The 12,871-nt window shown below is 44.2% G+C and overlaps 1 protein-coding gene and 1 pseudogene across 1 annotated transcript in view; both read left to right on the top strand.

The window, feature by feature from the left end:
• LAMA3 (laminin subunit alpha 3) overlaps positions 1-12,871 on the top strand; it is a 256,665-nt gene that overhangs the window by 8,629 nt on the left and 235,165 nt on the right. The gene's annotated exons all lie outside the window — the stretch shown is intronic.
• On the top strand, positions 1,520-2,071 carry LOC144379862 (selenoprotein S pseudogene; annotated as a pseudogene).

Raw genomic sequence — 12,871 nt, 5'->3', positions numbered from 1 at the left:
TGCTCCTGACTTGGAACCAACTGGTCTTTCAAGGAGCATTGTTTGTTTATTTATTATTATTATTATTTATTATTATTGTTTATTTATTATGGGTGTGGTATTTAGAAACCAAGATGTGGGTATCAGGTAAATGCTCATTGTTACTAGTGTATCATTGCTTTTAGACCCTTTCAGTGGACAGAGCTAGGAAATATATGAATATCTACTAATTTATATATGCACACACATCTACACTGGAGATGCAATTGATTTTTGCATATGGGTCTTGTATCCTATGACCTTGCTGTAGTTTTTTTGTAAACTCTTCAGTATTTTCTACATACAGAATTACATGTGTTTTATTTTTTCGTTTCCAATCTGTATGCCTTTAATTTCTTTTTTTTTTTTTTTTAACTCATTCATTCATCACAAACACTTATTAAGTGGGTCTTACATGCCAGGCATCATGTTTGATGCTGAGGATGCAAAAATGATCCAGACATGATCTTTCTGTAGATGACTAGTGTTTTTATGGCCTAATTTTCTTAAAAGACCAGGAAAACTCCTATGAGGGAAAATAGGATATCATCTCATTGTATATATCTTCAAATTACTCTCATTTAGAGGTGACTAACTGTGGCTCTACAATCATGTAGACCCGAGTTTGAATTCTAACTCTAAAGCTCTTTGACCTTGGAAAATTGCATAATCTCAGTTTCCGCATATATAAAACAGAATTAATAATAGTGTCTATCTCACACATGTATTGGGAGGATAAAAAGCACTCAGCATATATTGTGGCACATAGTGCTCAGTAAATGTGTTTTTTCATGGTATGAAAAAATTGTTAGGTAAGACTTCTAAAGTGGTGAACTACAACAATGATTTTCCACAATAGTCATTTAAAATTTTTGAGTAAAAAATTCTTTTTTTTTTTAAGATTTTATTTATTTATTTCACAGAGACAGAGATAGTGAGAGCAGGAACACAAGTGGGGGAGTGGGAGAGGGAGAAGCAGGCTTCCCGCCGAGCAGGGATCCCAATGTGGGATTCGATCCCAGAACCCTGGGATCATGACCTGAGCTGAAGGCAGACGCTTAACGACTGAGCCACCCAGGCGCCCTTTTTTTTTATTTTTTAAGATCTTATTTATTTGGAGAGAGAATGTGAATGAGTGGTGGGAGGAGCAAAGGGAGAGGGAGGGAGAATCCCAAGCAGACTCCTCACTGAGCATGGAGCCCTACACAGGGCTCAATCTCAGGACCCTGAGATCATGACCTGAGCCAAAATCAAGAATCAGACACTTAACTGAGCGAGCCATCCAGGCACCCCTAAAATATTATTTTGATAATGAAGTGTACAGTGCATTATATACTGAACATGTTTGGCATGCTAAATTATCCACAGGCAAAGTGACTCTTCTAGGATAACAATGTTAAATTGTTTTGGTACTGTGTTGATAACTAATTTAGATATTATTTGTTTACACAGGGACACATTTTTATGGCAATTAAAGAGTTATTTTGGGGGGAGGGCAGCCATGGAATTGGACAAGGAACAGCTGTCCACACAGCCAGCCTTGGAGACCGAGGGGTTGCACCTCCTGCAGGTCACAGTGAGCCCCCTGCTAGTCCCTATGGCTGGCACATCACCTGCTGAAGGTGTTCAGCTGCATCCTTCTCTGTGTGGTGTTTCAGAAGCTTTCCACCCAGCTGAGGGCCTTGAGGCAGAGGCAACCGGACGGCTGTGGAACCTGATGTCATTAAAGGACAAGAGGCTGTAGCAGCTGCTTGTTTGAAAATGCAAGAGGAATTAAAGGCACAGGGTGAAAAGTATAAGGAAACTAAGACAGTTCGAAGAACAAAAAAAGGAGACAGAAGATTGGAATGTGGGACAGCATGCAAGAAGGAAAAACGTACAATGGAAATGTAAGAAAGCCCCCAGAAGAAGAGAGTGCTGGGCTTTCAATCTCATCGGTCATTGTGAAATGAAAATCTGACAGAAAGCCTTTGTGGGGAGATGGTTACCACCCTTTGGTGAAGGAGGTGGAACCTGCTCCTGGAGACCTGGGCAGAGGCACATCATCAGGTAGATGAGGCTGAGAATCTTGTTAGTGACGCCTTTGACGTTAGCAAGATGAATCCTTAACCCTCAATTCGGTTGCCTGATGCACGTTTTTCACAGTGACTAGCCATGGGGGGAGGTTTATTTCTTTTCTTTACTACACCTGTACCTTTAATGGTTGATGTCAGCATAGGACATAGACATCACCACCAGCAGTAGGGGCAGTTGGTCACACTTCACTAAAGCCAGTGACTGCGTTCACTGATTTCATAGGTAATTGCTAGTTGGTAGATAAAGGCCTCTGGGTGATTAACAGTCTTGATAAAAGAGATCTAATAATGGTTCTTCAAGTTAGAAGCCCCAGCTGGTACGAGAGTCTCTGTGACAGGTTGTGCTGAATGATGTCTTTCTTGTAAATGGTGAGCCCACCAGTGAGGATTTCTGATGCAGACAGATGATGGGGTTGTTTCTACATATTTATTGTTATGTACAGAACTTTGGAAAAAAGAAACTGTAAATATTTTAAAAAATGCAAAGAACATTTTTAGCATCTTTATTAAATTCAAGGAAACTCTTTATGAACTTGAATTTGTCTATCAAACATTAAACAACTTTTTAGCATTCCAAAAAAAGTAACCATTCCATTCCATTCTGGAACCATTTGCCTAGTGAGGAAAAAGTTTCATTAAATGGTACCTCAGTGGTCTTAGTCAGTGGAATTGACTGTATACATGGGCTCCTGGCCAAGGGACATGTGGGGGCTGAAATCCAGCCTGGGCAAGGCTCTATCTGCTCAGAGGCAGTGAGACTTTTTTCTGCTTCATAAAAAAAAGAGCTTTTTGCATGAGCTAGCAGGGCTTTGATTAGATCCCTCATGCCAACAGGGTGGAAAATGCCCTGGGGAAAGCCAACTCATTGAATCTCATGTGTCCTGCCATTTTTTTCAATGTTATTGTATTTTCTTAGTGGTTTTCCCATCCTAGATGCTCAGAAAACACATGTGAAATTAATAAATGAACATTAGCTAGAGAGAAATATGGGTTTTAATGAGATTATTTATGCAGAGCTTAACTGTGAGAAGTGGGAAAAAGAATTCTCCACTACTTTCAAGTTATGCCATCTACCGCATATACTGTGTACAGAAATGATACAAATAAAGAGGCAGAAGGGTGAGCAGGGAGAACAGCCTAGTGATCAGGGGACTTACTCCCCTGCTCAGTGCAAGGTATTAGTTTAACACACACTTATATAACACTTACTGATGCTTGGCACTGTTCTAAAGCACCTTACATGTACTGACTTCTTCATCCTCACAACCACTTATGAAGGGGCTACTCTTAGTGTGCTCATTTTACAGATGAGAAAACTGAAGCACAGAGAGGTTAAGTGATTTGTTTAAGATCAGAATGCTACTACGTGGTATGGCCAGGGACTCCAGCTGCAGAGTTCATGCTCATACCCATCTACTAACTATTCTTTCCTCAGAGTTGCAGCCAAACAGTGCACCATCTTGCTAATTCCATTCATTATCTTGGAGCCATTTATCTTCATGTCCGGTGTCCTTATTAGCTAGATCTTGAGCTCTCTGAGGGTGGGGCCACAGTTTTCTGCTCGTGTCTGTCTTCCCTGTAGCAGCATGTCACGGGTACTCCATAGATGATTTTTGAAGAAACTTTCAAAGGACAACACCATCATAGAATTTTCCCATTGGAGCAACACCTGGATAGAAGTGCTGTTTGACAAAAAAAATACCTGAATTTCAACAACCTGCCTTTGGAAGGCAGGTGTGGCCCTGATGTGTTGAATTTCAAAGTAGAGGTATCTGATACAGCGGCCAAGACCAAGAAGCTCCAAGAGACAAGAAACGTTCCTTCCTCTACAGATTTCAGAGGAAGCCGGGCCCTGCCAACACCTTGATTTCAGACTTCTAGCTTCCAGAATCAAGACAAGACATTTCTGTTGTTCTCAGCCACCCGGTTTATGGTACTTTGCTATGGCAGCCCTGGGAGGCTAATACAGTAACTGTTTGTCTTTTGGGCTGCCATAACAAAGTAGTATAGATTGGGTCACCTATAAACAACAGAAATTTATTTCTCACAGTTCTGGAGGCTGGGAAATCCAAGGTCAAGGTGTGGGCAGGTTCAGTGTCTGGTGAAGACCCACTTCTAGTTCATGTTTTTTCGCTGTGTCCTCACATGGTAGGAGAGGTGAGCGATCTCTCTGGGTCCTCTCTTATAAAGGCACTCATCCCATTCAGCTCATCCTCATACCATCATCTTGGGGGTTAGGACTTAACATATGGAATTGCGGGAAGGGGGACACACAAATATGCGGTCCATTGCAGTCATTTAACTTTAAATCAGATAACCAGTCTCTTAATCAGTCAGCTGTACTTACTGACTATTCAGTGTGTGAGTTATCTGTGTGTGGGAGAGTGAGGATGAAGGGCACTGTATGAGGCCCCCGGGGTAGTTCTAGGCTCTCTGTTCTTGAGACTTCGCAATCTGGCAACTCAAAGTGTAGTCTCGAAATAGAATGAGGATTGCTCTTGGCTGAACAAATATTTAGGGATCACCCACCTTGAGGCATATTTATTTATTTATTTAAAGATTTTATTTATTTGGCGGAAAGAGACACAGCTAGAGAGGGAACACAAGCAGGGGGAGAGGGAGAGGGAGAAGCAGGCTTCCTGCAGAGCAGGGAGCCCTATGCGGGGCTCGATCCCAGGACCCTGGGATCATGACCTGAGCTGAAGGCAGATGCTTAACGACTGAGCCACCCAGGCGCCCCAAGTCATCTTTAAGTATGAAGAACGTATCAGAAGGGCATAAAGTAAGGATTGACTAATGCAGGTGAGACTCTGGGAGTTTGGGAACAATGGATACATGGATACTGTGAGCCTTGGATCCCTTTTGCACAGAGCCTGGTGGTTGGATGATTCCTTCACCACTAGTGAGGGCTGAGGGGCTGCATCAGGGGAAGGATGGGGTGGGATTGTGAAATGAAAGGCCCAATTCCCCATGTCCTGGGATTTGCTCTGCGGAGACTAAATATTGCTGAGGATTTGTGTGCACCAGAAGACATCGGTGGCCAAGATTCTAATCAAGGTCGTTTGCATAGTGATGTGAAGAGTACAAAAATTTCAGACTTTCAAATTTTCCTGTTGTCTTCTCTGTTTCCAGGTGGCTTCCCTATTTCATGGTGACAACTGATCACTTAATGTATCTTTAATGTGATCTTGAATGTTTTTAATGAACCAGAAAAATTAGAAAATGGTGGGAGACCTCATTAGGAAAATCTCTTAGTAAGAGGGCCATAAACTAGTTGAGGTTTTTTTTTTTTTTCTTTCGTTTTCTTTCATTATCTTTTAGGTTAACTTAGTAGTCTTTTATCTGAGTAAAAATATAAAAATATTGAGGTTACTCTTTCTAACAGTAATAAAATCTTCGTTCCCTCTCTCTGAGCGCCATGTAACTCTTCGTACCTCCCATACGCTTGGTGTTACCTGCAGCCTCCATTTTCTTTGATCACTTGCCTGCCTCGGTTCTGGGTGTTGTTCTCTCTGGCTATTACGTACAATGATTGTCACTCTAGCTTAGGAGGATTGGAGCTGAAATAAATCACATTTAGAACTGCTCGACCAACCACAAGGAAGATGAGGCCGGGGGCTTTCAGAATCATGACAGAGATGTTTGCAACCAGTGGCTCTCCATCTTCACTGAAGACAAATAGAAGGGGATGTGTAATGTTGCAGCACAAAGGATTGGGATCAGCTGTGGGCAGAACTGCCTATGCAGAGTGCACTGCATCACTGAAAGGGCTTTTAAAGGAGGGGATGAGAGTCCTTTACTAGGTCAAAATCCCGTGTGTCATCTTGTAGGCCCATCTGCAGATCATTAGAAGGCTTTGACTGGCAGGCCTCCTGGCGGAAGCTGCCCTCCCCACACCGGACCTGTACACAGTGAGTACGTTGCACATTTCTGCAGGGAGTTAGAACCAAGGGTTCAGGTCCCCCTGGACCAGCCATGCTCGTACGCGTCTCTGCATTCCTAGCCCAGGAGCCTTGAATCCGAGGCCTCCAGTGGAGGTACCTGGTACTTCCCAGGTGCCTGCCCTGAGACTTACGGGCTGCTCTGGCTGAGGCCCTTTTCCCCACGCTGACTGGGTATTTTTCTACTCCCGCTCTCTCCTCCTTACCCTCAATCCTCTGGGCTCGTAAAGGCAGGAGCCTTTTGTTTGGGTAGTGGGATACTTCTCCTGTCATCTGACCCCTGCCTGGTGCTGTTCCATGGGGGAAAAACAGAACACTGGGATGCTGGCATCTTTGCCTCTTGCCTTCACTGTTGCAGTGAATGAATAAGGTCTCGAGTGTTACTTTCAGACTGGCTTGTTGTCCTCATTGACCATCTCAGCACCTGGAAGCTCAACTGGAGTTGGTAGAACTTTTGTGGATGATATTTTTAAAAGATTTATTTATTTATTTGAGAGAGGGAAAGAGAGAGAGGGAGCAAGTGCAGAGTTGGGGAGGAGCAGAGGGAGAGGGAGAGGGAGAGAGAATCCTCAAGCCGACTCCCCACTGAGCACGGAGCACGATGCAGGGCTCGATCCCATGACCCTGAGATCACGACCTGAGCCAAAATCAAGAGTCAGATGCTTCACCGACTGAGCCACCCAGGCGCCCCTGGATGATTGTTAATGTAGATTCTTATCAACGAAGGCAAGAACTGCTACCTGGGGATGTGTGTGTACACACACATGTGTGTGATATTCATCCACTCCTGTATTGAACAAATATCATTGACATGTATGTGTCGGGCACAGAGGAGACTGGGAATACAAATCTGAACAAGGCAAGAGAGGGCTCTACCTACATGGAGGTGACATTCTATGGGGAGACTGCAACCAGTGAATAAATATACACAATAATTATGGATTGTGGTTGTGTCTTGGAGAGAATAAGCAGGATTTTGTTAAAGTGATTGATGAAGGGAAGCTTCTCTAGGTTCGGTAGATGGAGAAGCTTTTCTAAGGAGGTGTTATTGGTACAGCAGCTGGGGGTTGAGAAGAAATCAGCCCCATGAAGAGGGTGGGAAAATGTGTTCCATTTAGAGGGACCAACAGGTACAGGGGCTGTGAGGTGGGAAAATGCATGGCGTGTTCTAAGAATTCAGAAAGCCGTGCTGCCCTCGTTGTTACGTATTTTGAATGTTATGCCCGAGTGAGATCTCTGTAGCCTTTCCAGAATTTATAAATGCTTCGTTTTATTTTTGTGTGTATTTATACCCTTTCCGGTCCTCAAAAGAATTTAGGGGACTGATGAAATTTAAAAACTTTGAACAAAAGAGTGGAGGGAATGGGACAATGGGAAAATAAAGCCATGAAGAGTATAATTACTTCAGAAGGAGATTAATAACTGAAAGGGAATTGAAAGGGAAAAGCTTGGCTTGAGGAATGAATCAGGTCAGGGTCAGACTGTGTCCCCCAAGGGCAGTATCTGGCTCTTAGCAGGTCAGTAGTTGGTGGTTGAATGAATACACTATTAGCGCAGATGTGTTCTCATAAATCTAGGCTTTGGTATGAAACTCTCAGGAGGAAGTACTTTGGGTTTGGGGCCTCGAGGGGGCAGGCGTAAATGTGACCTGGCCTACTTTGTAAACCTGAACTTGTGTTAGAGCAGGCCACTTACATGCAAGTACAGTACCGAGGGACCCCTTCTTGCAAGTGAAATGCCAACACAGTGTACAGAGAACAAGAGGATAGAGGGAGAAGTAGAAAGAAGAGGAATATATGGAGACCATTAAAATATGAGTTTAAAGACTTCCAGAAGGAATTTCTTGGGTTCTTTCAAGAAGGAACCAGTTGGTCCTGGAATCTCCAAAGTAGATTGTATGGTGTCAGAATTAAGAGCATGGGCTTTGGAATTAATAGAGCTTGCTTTGAAAGCATCTCTTCCTCAGGATGTGATCCTGAATGAGTTATGTTACCTCTGTGAGCCTTGGTGTCGTCTTCTGTAAAATGGGGATATAATACCATTTAGTTCACAAGGTTATTCTGAGGATTATATGAAGTAAACCATATGTACCTGGGACACAGTTAGTGTTTAATAAATGGTAACTCTAATTAAAGGTGGTTGGGGAAGTAGAAATATCAAGGCCTTGATAAAGAGGCCAAATGTGGATTAGGAGAGGGAGACATAGTTCTAGTGAAACCTCTTTTGAATGGAAGGAAATCAGCAAGAAGCCTGTTGTGGCCAGTAGAATGACCATCATTTTCTTTGCTCTCTGATTTGGCCACAATGGGAAGATAAGCAAGGAAGGTTGGTACCTGAGGAGTCTCTGAAATGGGAGAGGCACCATCTAAAGATGGGAGAGCTGAGTTGAGCATGAGTGGTGCTTCCTGGCCAGAGCAGATAAGTGGTTAGAGGTTAGGAGCTGGGAATGGGCTCTGGGCACCCTGATGGGTGGAACAAGTAGATTTCCATTAGAGGAGAAAAAGGTGGTCTAGATTTAGTTACACTGTGCTTTTTTTTTTTTTTTTTAAGATTTTATTTATTATTTGAGAGAGAGAGCACGAGTGAGAGGCAGAGGGAGAAGCAGACTCCCCGCTGAGCAGGGAGCCCGACACTGGGCTCTATCCCAGGACCCCGAGATCAGGACCTGAGCCGAAAGGCAGAAGCCCAACCGACTGAGCCACCCAGGTGCCCCTACACTGTGCTTTCTAATGAGTTCAGTGACAAGAGTGTAAGTCTGCAATTTCCTGTTGTTCTTGAACATCAGGAGTTTAGCTTCTGACATAAAAGTTAAAATCACACACAAACACACACACACACACACACCTTTTCCCTCTGGGGAGAGAGGGCCATAGTTTGGGATTACTGCTCCTCCTTATCACTAATTAACTCGTTTATCGCTTTCTAGTATATTTCCTGAAGTGAGTAACAAAATAGTTTATGCCATTTTTATTTCTTAACTAAATGAACAAATATTAAGTGCCTACCTTGAGCCAGAACCTTGTGTTCTAGGTGGTGAGCAAGTCCCTGTGCTCAAGGCACTTGCAATGCAATAAGGATGATAGACAGCAAAACCAGCAAATAAGTGCTTCCTGCTCAGAAGAAGAGAAAGCAAAGACGTAGAAAGAGATGGCAGAGTGCAGCACGGCTTTTGTTGGAGAGGACAGGGAAGGCCTCTCGGAAAAGGGACTTAAGTCCGGGAAAAGCATATTCTCGGGAGAGGGAAGAGCAAGTGCAAAGACCCTCAGGCAGGACCGTGCTTGGCGTGAATGAGGAACAGCAAGAGCATCAGTGTGGGTCGAGGGGAGTGAGTGAGGGGAAAGTGGAGGGCTGTTTGTCTCCTGCTGGGAGTGACCCAGTAGAGGGCTACGTAGAGATGCAGGAGAGCGTGTGTGTTTAGGGGGTGAAATTGCAGACGCAAAGCCCTAGAGCAGGCAGGAGGGGCAGATTCAGCGTGTGGGGAGGAGGGGGGCAGGCAGGGGCAGACTTTGGAGCACAGACAGCTTCTCCACAGCCATGGGAGACAAGGCAGGTGTGTGGGCACACATGCAGGGAAGTTTGTGGATTAGGAAGATGAGCGAATTCAGCGAATTCATCCGGAGAAGGGAAGAGGAAGGAGGAGGTTTGAGGAGCATCGAGAATGTGTGAAATAATTCCTAGGAGAGTAAAAGAGGGAATACAGTGAAACACTGTGCCAATATAGAAAAAACACAATTCTCAGTTGTCTGGGGGTAGAGAGAAGCATCTTCCTTTACCTGGTCAGACCTGACTCACAGGCAGGCGTGAGCCAGCGGGACACGTTTCTCTAGCCAAGGCCAAATCTCTGAGGTGCCCACAGGTTCGCGGCTTCTTGCTGCTGCAGGACAGCTACTGCCCCTCCCCCCGGACTCCTCCTTCCCGCCCCCACCTCCCACCCCCCAGCATCCCTCCCAGGTTTCCTGTCTTGGCTACACCACTTAGGCAAGCTGCTCAACCTCTTTGAGCCTCTGTCTCCTTATCTGTAAAAGGGCCAAATGATTGAACTCATCTTAATAGATTTATCATGAAAGTCCAGTCACCATGTGCCAAGTGCAAGGTGCTCTGTCTGGCGGGTGGATGTTTCCTTTTGTCATCACCACCATCAATGTAGCTTCTTCTGTGACTGCGGCTGCAAGATGGGTCTCTAGCGGCACACTCCGCCTGTGCCTGTCACCGCTGCCTCTGTGGTCCCCGACTGCAGGGGCCGGAAGAATCAGCTGAGGGGCTTGCTAAAAATTCCGATTCTTCCCCCCACCAGAGACACAGCCTTGATATAGGGATTCAGGACCTGAAATCTGCATTTTAAACAAACAACCCGGGGGTCAGATGGCAATGTGATCACTTTATGGATGATGATCTCATTGAATTTTCACAGCCACTACATACAATTGGAGGATTAGCCCATTTTAACAAAGGGAAAAAGGAGCTAAAGGGAAACTAAATAAGTCAACCAATATATAAAGGTATCTATCTATCTATCTATCTATCTATCTATCTATCCATCCAAGTAGGATTTAAACCCCAAGATTTTACTCCAAAATGTATCTCTTTGATATGAGTTAAAAGCAAAAAAAACCCCCAGAATTTGGCTTGGAGGGACACAATTTTCTAGTAATAAATGTAAATTTTGCAGACATTTTCTTATTTGCCTTAAAAAAAAAAATACCTGGAATCAAGCTTGAGTCCTATGGATCTCTCCAATCCTTGCCTCCAGGAGCCCCACACGCTAGAGATGCGTGCTCCGCCCACCGTGGGGTGAAATCTGTTGGGGGCCCCGCAGAGCTGGGCACTCTCCTGGGCTGTGTAATGGCCCTTCACCCATCTGTCAGATGTACAGGTCTGCAGGAAACGGGCAGAACTGCCTGTCTTAATCATTGGTGACCATGCTGATGTGCTTGTGGGCCTCTCAGAAGAAGGGACGATGTTCTGAACAAGGTCTGGGAAGGAGCAATCTTAAGTTTGGAATGGGTGCACTCCAGAATGTTCTCCACATCAGGGCTCCAGCTGGCTTGGGTTGGGGCACTTGAGACAGTGCCTTTAAGGCACATGGCCTCAGGAACCTTGGCGAGTGATGGCTGGGAGGAAGGTTCAGGGTGGCATGAATGTGCTAATACATCATGGGGCTGTTGGCGGCCGAGTGTGGTTTGAGGCTGCTGTTGCTGGGTTTTCTGAGCCTGCCATGAGGGCGTGCATCCACGCGTCCGTCAGACAGGGTGCTTTCCCGAGCTGGGTCTCTTTCCCAGGTCGTGGGCAGGTGTGTGGTAAGTTACGTAAGTGCTGTTTCAGTGCGGCCTCACCTTCCATCCAAGTGTAGGATGGAGCTCGCAGCTGGATCAGGATGGAAGGCGTTCTGGCTGGGAGAAACATCACCAGACCACACACGGGTCCTGGTTCCGGCCCGTCCTGGCTGTGAGATTTGAGGTGAGGCACTTCACCTCTCTGAGCCTTCCCTTCTTCGCCTTTAAGTTTTGAATACCTTGATATAAGCCTGAGAGTGTTGTGAAGATTAAGCAAAGTAAAGCATGGCATGCCTCTCCTGGGTTTAAATATCCCTGGGCTAGCTTGATTCCAGCACCTTTTGGTATTATGTGGTGTTTGAGCTACTTCTCTTCTCTCTTGCTACATTTCTTTAGGGCCAGGGGCCAACTCTTAGTGTTTGTTTGCTTGTTTTTATCTCCGAATCCAAATTAGTGCTCTACACATTGTAAGCAATTCTAAGAAGTTGAATAAATGAATGAGGGTTCACACAATAAAATTATATTAGGGAGCACTGCTGTAATCAACCTCTAGTTTCTCAGAACAATACAGTTTTATACTGTGGATTGAGATGGGAAGCATTATATATAGAGATTTTCAGTTAAGGAGAATCATCAACAATGTTAGGAACTAGGAGAGACTTTTTTCCATCCTTCTGAAAAAGCATAGGTTCTTTCGTGGGTCTCTGAAACATTGGCTTATCTTCCAGGGCCTTCCAACCTTAGATCTAAACTCTGTCTTGTTATTTATTTGAACAGTTCTGTCCCCTTTCCTTCTAGCCCCTTCTGTTATATTTGCTATTTCCCATATGGCTAGGCTAATAATAGTCTTGACACAATTCAGAGCATGCGTCCCTTGTCCTTATTTCCAAGATAAGTCCCTTGTCCTTGTCTTTTAGTATTCTCATCTCTGTCTGGAATACAGAGTAGGTGACCAGCACAGGTTTGTCGCATGGATGGGTGAATAATCGAACACAAGCATGAAAGAATCCTCTGTTCTCTCTGTCCTCCTCTTCTCTGCCTTCTCTCAGTTTTGGTCCTGTTTTATTTATTTATGGCTATTTTTAAAATACTGGACCTCAGATGCAGAGTTGGATTATGGATTATTCACAACCCTCAGTTTATGAGGGTTTTTTCATTGCTTTTATCATTGGTCCTTGTGTCGTCTGCTTTAATGTATGTGTGGATGGATGGATTTTAAATAATATAACAAGCCCCCATGTACTTGCCACCAAAACCAGATTAGGGCCTTGATAATAACTTATGTCTAACCATATGGTTCCCTCACTTCCCATCCCTCTGTTTCTCACAGTCTGGGGTAGCCATCATCCTGAATCCTTTATTAATTTTTCCTTTGCTTTCCTTTTTATATAGTTTTATTATATCTATCTATCTTCCTAAAAAGTGTTTCTCATTTTGATTGCTCTTAACTTTATATCATGCTCCCCCCATTTGTTATATTGCTAAGATTCATCCATATTCTTTCATGTTGTAAAATATATTCATTTATTCATTATTGGTCATTTATTCATCCATTGCGGGAATA

Source organism: Halichoerus grypus, chromosome 13, assembly GCF_964656455.1.
Source record: "Halichoerus grypus chromosome 13, mHalGry1.hap1.1, whole genome shotgun sequence".
In the NCBI taxonomy this organism is placed as follows: domain Eukaryota; kingdom Metazoa; phylum Chordata; class Mammalia; order Carnivora; family Phocidae; genus Halichoerus; species Halichoerus grypus.
This window is presented reverse-complemented; position numbering and strand designations above follow the sequence as displayed.